Genomic DNA, 9,523 nt, shown 5'->3' on the forward strand with positions numbered 1-9,523 from the left:
ATGTGTGTGCATGTATGTGCGTGTGTGTGTGTGTGTGTGTGTGTGTGTGTGTGTGTGTGTAGTACATGATTCTACTGTTCTCAGAATTCCATTAAGCCTAGGTCACTGATAATTAAACTCAAACCAGTTCCCAGCTCAACACATAAAGAAAAACCTTATGCTGCATCACAGAAATGAAAGAATTGATACAAAAGTAGCATTTATTATGCTGTACACAGTACCAGGCTACACAGTTAGGAATAAATCAAATCCCATGCATCCAAAAGAGATTTATGCTCCTTTTATTGCCTATTCCATAAAAGATTTAGGACAACCTTCGTCTACCCTAAGTGGCTTTAGAATATAGATAAACCTGATTTGCACCTACGATCCCACAAATACTCTTCGACACTGCCTCTAAATGGCTTCCCCCTGAGTGTTCATCTTTGTGAGCTCCTGTTGGTGGGTGGAACTGGGTTTATAAGAGCTTAGTGAGGAAGGCTGAGCTCCATTCTACCACACTCAGCAGAGCTGAAAGGCATCTCTTGTTTCCTGCTCAGTTCCAGGCACCTGTTGCCACTTCAGAGAAGTAGGCCCAAGTGCCTGCCTACTGCTCAGATCTCTTGTGGGAGGATAAAGAAAGCTTCAGTTATTCAGAACTAAATGTCAAATTCTGAGGGGCTACCCAAATGTGAAGTAAAATAAATACCTCATGTCCTGTCACCCCCGTGTGTGTGTGTGTGTGTGTGTGTGTGTGTGTGTGTGTGTGTGTGTGTGTGTGTCTGTGTGCATATGTAGGTATATAAATGAAGACCAGAGGGCAACCATGTGTATGCACTTATGTGTATGCGGGTGCACGTGGAGCTGGTGCATTTGGAGGACAGAGGGTGACCTCAGATGTCACCCCAGGAACACCAAGCTCCCCCTGTGATGTAGAGTATCTCTGCTGACTTAGAACTTACCACCTAAGATAGAGGTGCTGACCAGCACGTCCCTGGGTCTGTCCAGCACGTCCCTGGGTCTGTCTGTCTCCACCTCCCTGGCACTGAGGTTTCAAGGGTGCCACTGTACCTGCCATGGTTCTCATTTGGATTCTGGGAGGCAAAGCCAGGCCGCCTTGCTTTAGAGGCAAGTGTTGCCAGCTGAGCCATCTCCCCATAACCTTCCTCCTTTTTTAATTAGCACACATGCATGCTATATTCTGGGTTTCATTTCCTGAAGATGAAATTTCAATATTTTAAGAGTAACTTCAGGAGGTTATGCGCTTAGCAGAATCATTTTTATGTCTGTCACATACAGAAGTAGAAATTGGGCCTCTGTTTCAATTTCCTGGATGTCACCAAAGTCTCTCTGAAAGAGTTGCATGGGGGAAGAACTAGTTGGCAAAGAAAATTTTTCAGCAAAACTAGATGCTCGAAACTCTCAAGCCCTTTCTACATTGACAAAATCATTAGTTTCCTAATTAATCCCTAGATTGATCTTATTCAAAGTGCCACTCATGACTCTGACCCTGTTGGCTGCAGTAGGACATAGAGGAACCCATTCTTTGAACCACAAAGAACCTCCCATGCCACTCCATGATTACAGCAATGGAGGGGGCACAGCTCGGGTTTAAACACAAACCTGATTCGTGTGCCTCAGAAAGCTGATGAAATATTGAATTCATTCTCTTTGTGTGAGACTGCACCTGAGATCGCCCTGTCCTACATGATGAAGACCGCATCTCTAATGACCTAATTTAGAATCTGCTCTTGTCACAATTCACAGATCATGGCAGCTCCTTGGAGATGTCTGTGTCTACTCAGCCACAATCACGTCAACAAAATGAGCGAGGCCAGAGCTAGCAAAGCACAGACCTGTTGTCCAAAGCCTAGGGTGAAAGGAAAGAGGCCACTCAGACCCGAGATGAGATACAGCTCAGAGGGAGTGTGCCTGAGGGAAACCGAGCCAGCCAGGGAGCATGAATGTGCAGGAAAGCAAGAACGCTGAGGCCCTGGCTTTAGTGTCAGGCAGAAGGGAGGGACTCACCCTTTGCCTGTGGCCAGGAGATCCTTAAAGATGCTTAGAACAATGGAGGGAAGAGAAGTGCTTCAGCTCATACAGCCAATCTTCTTTCCCCAGACACTAGTTTATGTCATAGTAAGCATTTAAAAGGAGTCTAGACAAATCTTAAACTGCAAATTTTCTAGAACTTTTGGCACATAGGAGCTCAGCTTTAAAATTTGACAATTCAATAAGAAAACCACTCTTTGAAGTCATTCATAATTTTCAGCCATCAAAAGCAAATCATGTTGTAATTAAGAGGCTACTGGGCAAAGTGATCCTTTGATTTTGCTTGAATTTGTGGGGACTAAATGATTTCCCTTTTCTCTCGAATGTTAAATTTAATTGGTGTTAGCTCAAGGTCCAATTGTGCGTTTTCTCAAGGACATGTGGCAGGCACTCTTTCTCCATTCTTGTCTGGAACATGAGATCACAGGCAACAAGGCACAATTAGAACTTTAGGTACAAACAAAATGTGAATGTTTGCTGTCTTTTCTTTTTAATCCACAAGAAAAAAAAATTACCTGCCCAGCCTAGGAAGGTATCTCTGGTGTTGGCAATGTTGAATTCTCTTTGAGGACCATTGTTTTGCCTGATGAAGATCCTCTCTGTCTTCTTGGGGTCATGCCCTTTGTAGAGTATGATCATTCAGCTAAGAAACTCCAAACCAGAAGCCAGAGGGGATAATTCACTCTTTAAACTTTTCATCCAATTCCCGATCCCCTGAGAAGCTCAACAGAACTAAGCATTGTCTTTTTGAACATCAAAGCTTCACTCACCTCCTCCTGGGTTTTTATCCTTCCTATTTTTCCCTACAAAATGCACGAGTGTGTGTCTCCTTAGGGAGCAACGCTACAAGTGCCATACCACAGGAGAGAAAATATGTCACCCGGCAATAGACTAGACACTGTTAGTGGGTTCCCTGGGAGTTCTGGCAAAGCCCAGAATGTGGGGCTGTTTTTAAGTTACACTGTGACTTGAGGACACAATAGAATGCCGGGTGTGTTATGTGGGCAAAGCCTGCTTTAGGTTCACTGACAGGCCGGATTTAACAGAGTCCCTGCTGCCACCCCCAAGACTTATTTGCAAGTTTCCTGAAAGGAAACATGGTACAGACAATTTCTCTACAGAGTGTTATAAAGCTTAAACATTATAGGACAGACACAGACACTCTGAGACACCAAAAAGCAATGCCAGAGAGTTTCATACAATCTGAAAAAGAAACTTAAAGTTGAAAATGGTGAGCTATGAGTAAGATGTCAAGAGTCCTGACCAGAAGACAGGAACTTGAGCTTGATGACATAAATAAGGTTAAGTGTGCTTCCTCACCGAACATTACTAAAACCTACTTTCTCTCTGAGATTATCTCACTCATAGATATTTGGCCTTGTTGGAAAAATTAGTGTCTCTCCGCAATTTAGGAAATGGAAATCTAGATTCCACGTGTTTCCAGGCGGCTGGAGATGCTGCAGACAGATAGGTCCACAGAACCTGTTCCATCACCGAAGGGCAAACATTGGTGTGGTTCTTGAGGCAGGCTTCGCAGTTAGTAGAGAAATCAGGACTGAAAGACAAGCTGACTCTTTTCTGAAAGTAAGTCCAGACATGGTTGCTGCTCCAAAGCTAGATTAGTAAATCCCTAAGCTGCACAGACGCTTAAATACACTGAATTTCTCTTAATTTACCCAAGTAGAGGACTGGCCAGACTGCCTTTGTTTCTTTAAACAGACTGTTTTCCAAAGCTAACAAATGACCTTCAGCCTATAAAATATTTACATTGTTTTTCCCCTCATTATATATTATTTAGTGTATAGCCCTTTAAATATTAATCACCTATTTTTTTCTAAAGATATGGTATATATTATTTACATCTGATTACATTATGTTTTTATACCAATGAGGTAAGCACCCAGAAATCCCTCTTAAGTCATACGTAAACAGGGCAGGAGGTCAGCTGCTTACAACAGGTAGCTAGGAGAATAGATCTCAGTCCAGGAGTGACTAATGTAGGACTGCAGAACCAGGGGAAGGGAGGGGTCCAAGAGTCTTGGTGAATGGACAGGCAGCCATGAGCTCATCTCTTCGAGAAGAACAAAGTCACACGTGCCCTGTCAAGTAATCCTCACTCTCACTGCAGACAGCAGTGGTTAGTGAAAAGCAATCCCAATGAGAACATGGCAGATATCCTGTTCACGAGGCCAAAAGGAAGCTACTGCTACTTCAAGTGCTGTGCAGGATCCTAAAGACAACTTAAGATGGAAGTGGCTCTATTCTTGATCACCTTTAAGGTCCCCGGGACGCTCCTCCCAGATCATGCATCAGTCGCACCAGCAGCGCCATCTGCAGTGACTTCTCGCTGTAATCCGGCTTAGAGGGTTGAAGGATCAGTTGAGATCCCTTCCTGCTGTTAGTTAGTAAAGACCTCACTGAGTTTGCCCTCATCTTTGCAATTCTCCAACAAAGTCTGGATGGCGGCAGCTGACAGATGATCAATGGTTTTTTAAAAGTCTTACTCCCCTTAGCAGATAATTGGCAATGCTGTTAGTGTATACTTTTACTCAACAAATATTTATTAAGCACCTGATGCACACTAGGTGCTGTTTGCTGAGTCTTGGCTCCTGGAGCAGATGTTCCTGGGAGCCATGAATATCCAGCCGCTCTTTAGCAAGCCCAGTTGAAGTCGAGAGCAGAGGCTGCAAGCCACCATTCTACATGGGTAAAATCATTGTGGGATGAAAACCGAGAGGACGTGCTGTGTTTTTAGCTTTAAGCCCTCTGGATAGAATTACTAATTATCCTGCTTCCTAATTGTTCCCATGGTGGAATTCAACAGTCACAAAGAGGAAATATCAGCAAAGCCTTACTTGCTTAGAAGGGAATATTGTATTCCCCAGAAAGCCTGCCAGACAAATTGGTATCTAGACTCTCACAGTCTTCCGTTTCCCAGGGACTGTGTCTGTGGCAGGTCTATCCACACCCACTAAACAGAGCCGCTGTGCATCATCCGCGGGCAGCCATGATACACAAGCCATCTTTATATCCTCATCCTGGCACGAACCCTGACCTATACAGAGGTGTAAGCGCTTGATGAGGGAATGCTGGCAGCAAAGGCTTTTTCTTCCCTCTTTTTTTCTTTTTCCTCACTCCACCAGCATACTGGAAGAAAATTGTCTTCTACTTCCTGTCTCATTAAACTGAAGTCAATATATTTTTTTGGTCTTGTACTTCCATCAGCAAAATGTTCAGGATCACAGACACTTTGGATATTTGCAATTGTTTATGCCTAAGTTATATAATACCCCTACTGAACTCATGGGTTATATGCTATGTGTCCCTGCAAAGCAAAAACTTCCGAGGGTGAGAAGTTACAAAGAATTTTTATTATTTTTAGTTCATGCATTGCAGAGGCAATGCTGAAGAGCAAGGTTAAGGAAGCAAGTGTGTCTGCAGGCACCGCACAGAAATGACAGGTATTTGAAGACATAAACTGACCCTGATTTGAGAAGGAGAAGATGCAAGCCTGTATTGAAATATCACATGGCATCCCACAAACATATACAACTGGGTGTCACATTTAAGAATTAAGCCATTGAGAAGAGGACTGGCGAGATGGTTCAGCAGTTAAGAGCACTGGTTGTTCTAGGGGATCCAGGCTCAATTCCCAGCACCCACATGATGGCTCACAACATTCTAAGACTCCAGTCCCAGGGGATCTTATGTTCTCTTCTGAGCTCTGTGGGCAGTAGGCACGCATGTGATGCACAGAAATACATGCAGACCTATAAATACCTGTAGCCTCAGAATAAACATTTAAACATAAGGAGGAAAATATAGTTCCGTTAACCCAAGAGCTCACTCTCTATGGTGCCAGTTATAGCTGATTGTGCTTTCAATTGCATGCTTTTCTGAGTAGGGTGATTCCAGATCACACTGGGCTGGTCCATCTTACATAAGGCAAGATGCCTCCCACTATCAGTATCTAATGGTACACTGTAATGTCCAGTGTCTAATGGCACACTGTAATGTCCAGTGTCTAATGGTACACTGTAATATCCAGTGTCTAATGGTACACTGTAATGTCCAGTGTCTAATGGCACACTGTAATATCCAGTATCTAATGGTACACTGTAATGTCCAGTGTCTAATGGTACACTGTAATATCACTCCTGCATCCACAGAGATACACACAGGAGTCTGCCCCAGTGCCAGAGGCTTGGAGGCCAGTACTGTCAGCGGTGATGCCTGTGAGCAAGGTAGTTGAGAGCAGCTATTCCAAAGCCTGCATGTGAAACTATGTCTCACCTCTACCATTTCCTAAATGCATGACAAGATAGCTTTAGCTGCTTAAGACCTGCGCATCCCTGTGGTGCCCAGGGCATGGCAGCGATAGTTTAGCAAGATGAAGTTGTGCAGCTTGGTTTGAGAGGCTCAGTGGCATGAGAGCTCTGAGCCAGTGACATCTAGGCAGGTTCCTAACAGCTCCACTCCTGACAGAGTGACTTTACTCCCTCCCAGTGCTTCAGTGCTTTTACTTTTTCACACACTTCTGAAATGGCTACAAAGAAAATCAGTGCTAGCATCCTCCTCTAATGGATTCAATTGTGACTGAGGACTTTGGCTTTGTTTGCTCTTTTCAAATAAATAAAAGTCATAAGGACATTTTATCCCCAAATATCTCAGTATGAGTCTCTTAAACGAGATTCCCTTACAGCCTCATGATCATTACTACACTTGAGAAAATTAGCAGTAATTCAGTATTCTCAACTTGTATCTTTCCTATATTCAAAGTTCCCCCATTATCTCAACACGCTCTTACAGCTGGATGCAGATCTAAGACCGAGGCAAGGTCTTCCATGTGACATTTGGTTGGGATGTTTCGTGGAGTTTCTTTTCATCTAGAACAGTCTTCCTGCCTTTATTGATTTATTTATTTACTCGTGCTCTTTTGAGGAGTTGAGACCAGTTGTCTTATGTAATGTCTCATTCACCAGATGTGTCTGATCATTTATTTATGCTCCTGTTCAGTTTCTTCTTCTACCTCAGTGCCTGCTGTAAATTGAAAGTTAAGTCAGAAATTTCATGAGATTCAAGTTCAACATTTGGATGAGCTTTTTTCTAAGATTCATTTCATCAAATGAAGGAGGCTGAATGTTCTTCTATCTATCCCTTGACTTTACATGTCTCTGGCTTTCCCGATTATTCTTCCTTCTGGCATTGCTCTTTATGCTGTGAGTTCCGGAGTTCCATTAGGGCAGAGGGAGGTATGGCTCCACCGTCTTCCAATGGGGTCGGCTTTCCATGGACGTTTTTATGAGCCTTAAACTAAGAGATACAGCTCTAGAAAGGCAGGAATTCAAAGTGTCAAAAAATAAACTCCAGATAAGTACCAAAAGATGGCTTGGGTTTTCTTGTGAACCCCAGTTGTGTATATTTGGATCAAGTTCCTATGGAATGACATGCCGATTCTTCAGGATGTCAATACAAATAGGCAAAAGCCTTCATACTGTCATGACAGCATTTGTCCTGTGATGCTGGGACTCTGGTCCTTGTGAGTGTTGTGAGGATGCTCATCTGGGATGCAAAGGAAGAGAGGGAGCCGCTGTAATGACCACAGGCCTGTGTCTGCACCGAGTTTGTGTCCTGGAATGAGTCATTGGTATGACCATCCACAGTGCAAGTGTTCTGGAGAACTCCTAACATAAAGCTCACCTCACAGTCATGCTCTTAAGTTCCAGGAAAACAAAACAGATAGCTCGGAGCTCTTGCAGAGCAGTGACATGTGTTATTCAGAGATCAAAACACAAGTGTGTAGATAAGTCTTTCTACACAACGTGAGAACTGAAAAACTTCCCTGAGGTTGGGAATAAGCCCCTGTCATTCCTGCATCCTTTAAAAGCTCAGGCGTGGTCTTTCCTATCACGGGCGTGTCCTTTCCCCGTGGCTAATAGCATCCATTTGTTCAGCCCTGTGCCTCGACTTTGCAGGCTGCAGGTGAATCGCCCGGTGCTCGAGCTGAATGTTAAAACACCATTTACATTTCTCGCTGCTCCTTTGCTGTTATCTCCTTGAATTGCACAATGAAAGCGTTCAGCTACCAAAATGCCAGGGAGAACATGCCCTGATTGTAAAATGTGTCGCAGTGAGCAAATCAGGGAAGCCCCACACCCCATCATGAAGAGCTCTTCACACAGCCAGGGACAGCCCCGTGGGTGACAGCAACCCTTGCTATGACCCCCAGCTATGTAGTGTTTGAAATGTAGTTTATAAAATCATAACAGAGTGGGATAATTGAAACTAATATCTCGATGAACATTTATCAAGCACAGTTGTGAAGACATCACGAACTCACCCTGGGCTTTATCAGGGGGTTTTCCTATAACTTTAGCATCCTGAGGCCCCTAAGTTGAAAACCAGGATGAATGGTCACTCCATCATTTTCAACCCCTGAGGATAAGAAGGTTTCCAAGCCTGTCCCTACTTCAGGAAGCATAGGGATGAGACGGGGCAGAGGTGCCTGCAGGCTAATCATGAGGAGGTGTGCTATGCACGGACTCGGATGCAGGCAGCACTGAGTCTGAGTCTGACTGGGACCCAGGGAAGCAAGCAATCTGATATCCCAGTGTGTGCTCGTGCATTCCTCTGTGGCTATAGGAAAGGATAGCTCCTGGACTCTTCAGTGGCCGTCTCCTCCCATGCCTTCCCACTCCCTCTCTGCATCCATGCCTTCCACCCAGCCCTCCTGACACAGAGTCTATTTAAATTGACTCACTTTTACTTCCTCACCTCTGTCAGGATCTCACCTCAAAATCATGAGACATTCTAGGGTGCTTTGGGGTCAGGACTTCAAAAATCTTAACTTGTGAGGACCCAATGCTGCCTGTAACTGGTGCATGTTATCCATCTACACGTTTTCTCAGGGTTAGTAAAGAATGGCTAGGCCATCAGGACACTGCATCAAATGTATGAACTGATGTTCATGATGGAGCCAAGATGACATCAGATCCTTATCCCTGTGGGGACACAGATAGGAGGTCAGGAGTAAGGTTGAGGAAAAAAAAAAATCTCTGACACTGGCACTGAGAACTGAATACTAAGGTATTTGGTGCCTGCAGCCTTCAGAGCTACACTGGTTGGTTGCTGGTCGTTAGACTGGCTTTCATCTTTGGTGCTAGAGATTTCATAGCGGACTGAGTTTACCACTCATCACCCTAATGCATTCTGTGTGAGCCGGTGGACTGGACCATACACAGCTGAGGTCATTGTAGGTCCACGTTCTGCCTCAGGGCACGGCCACTAGGGAGGCCCCGGGTGGGTGCTGGGCCGTAGGGAAGCACAGAGACACGGCTCCGCTCCAGGGTGGGAAAGCTCAATCTGAGATGTGGGAAAACTGTAGCTGGTTCGGGGGTCCCTGGGTCTGTGGGGTACCAGGGCCTTGGGGTTATCAGACTCTTGAACATCCAGGCAGTGCAGATGAGAATCACAGAAGAGACGGGGGGGGGGG

The 9,523-nt window shown here is 44.7% G+C and overlaps 1 protein-coding gene and 1 long non-coding RNA gene across 2 annotated transcripts in view; one reads left to right on the top strand and one right to left on the bottom strand.

The window, feature by feature from the left end:
• LOC116085399 overlaps positions 1-2,018 on the bottom strand; it is a 4,660-nt gene extending 2,642 nt beyond the window's left edge. The window contains exon 1 of the long non-coding RNA XR_004116530.1: positions 1,603-2,018. This is a non-coding gene — a long non-coding RNA (uncharacterized LOC116085399). The remainder of the gene's footprint in view (positions 1-1,602) is intronic.
• Gpc6 (glypican 6) overlaps positions 1-9,523 on the top strand; it is a 1,049,521-nt gene that overhangs the window by 1,010,041 nt on the left and 29,957 nt on the right. The window lies entirely within an intron of this gene.

This window comes from Mastomys coucha, unplaced genomic scaffold (assembly GCF_008632895.1).
Source record: "Mastomys coucha isolate ucsf_1 unplaced genomic scaffold, UCSF_Mcou_1 pScaffold9, whole genome shotgun sequence".
Lineage (NCBI taxonomy): Eukaryota > Metazoa > Chordata > Mammalia > Rodentia > Muridae > Mastomys > Mastomys coucha.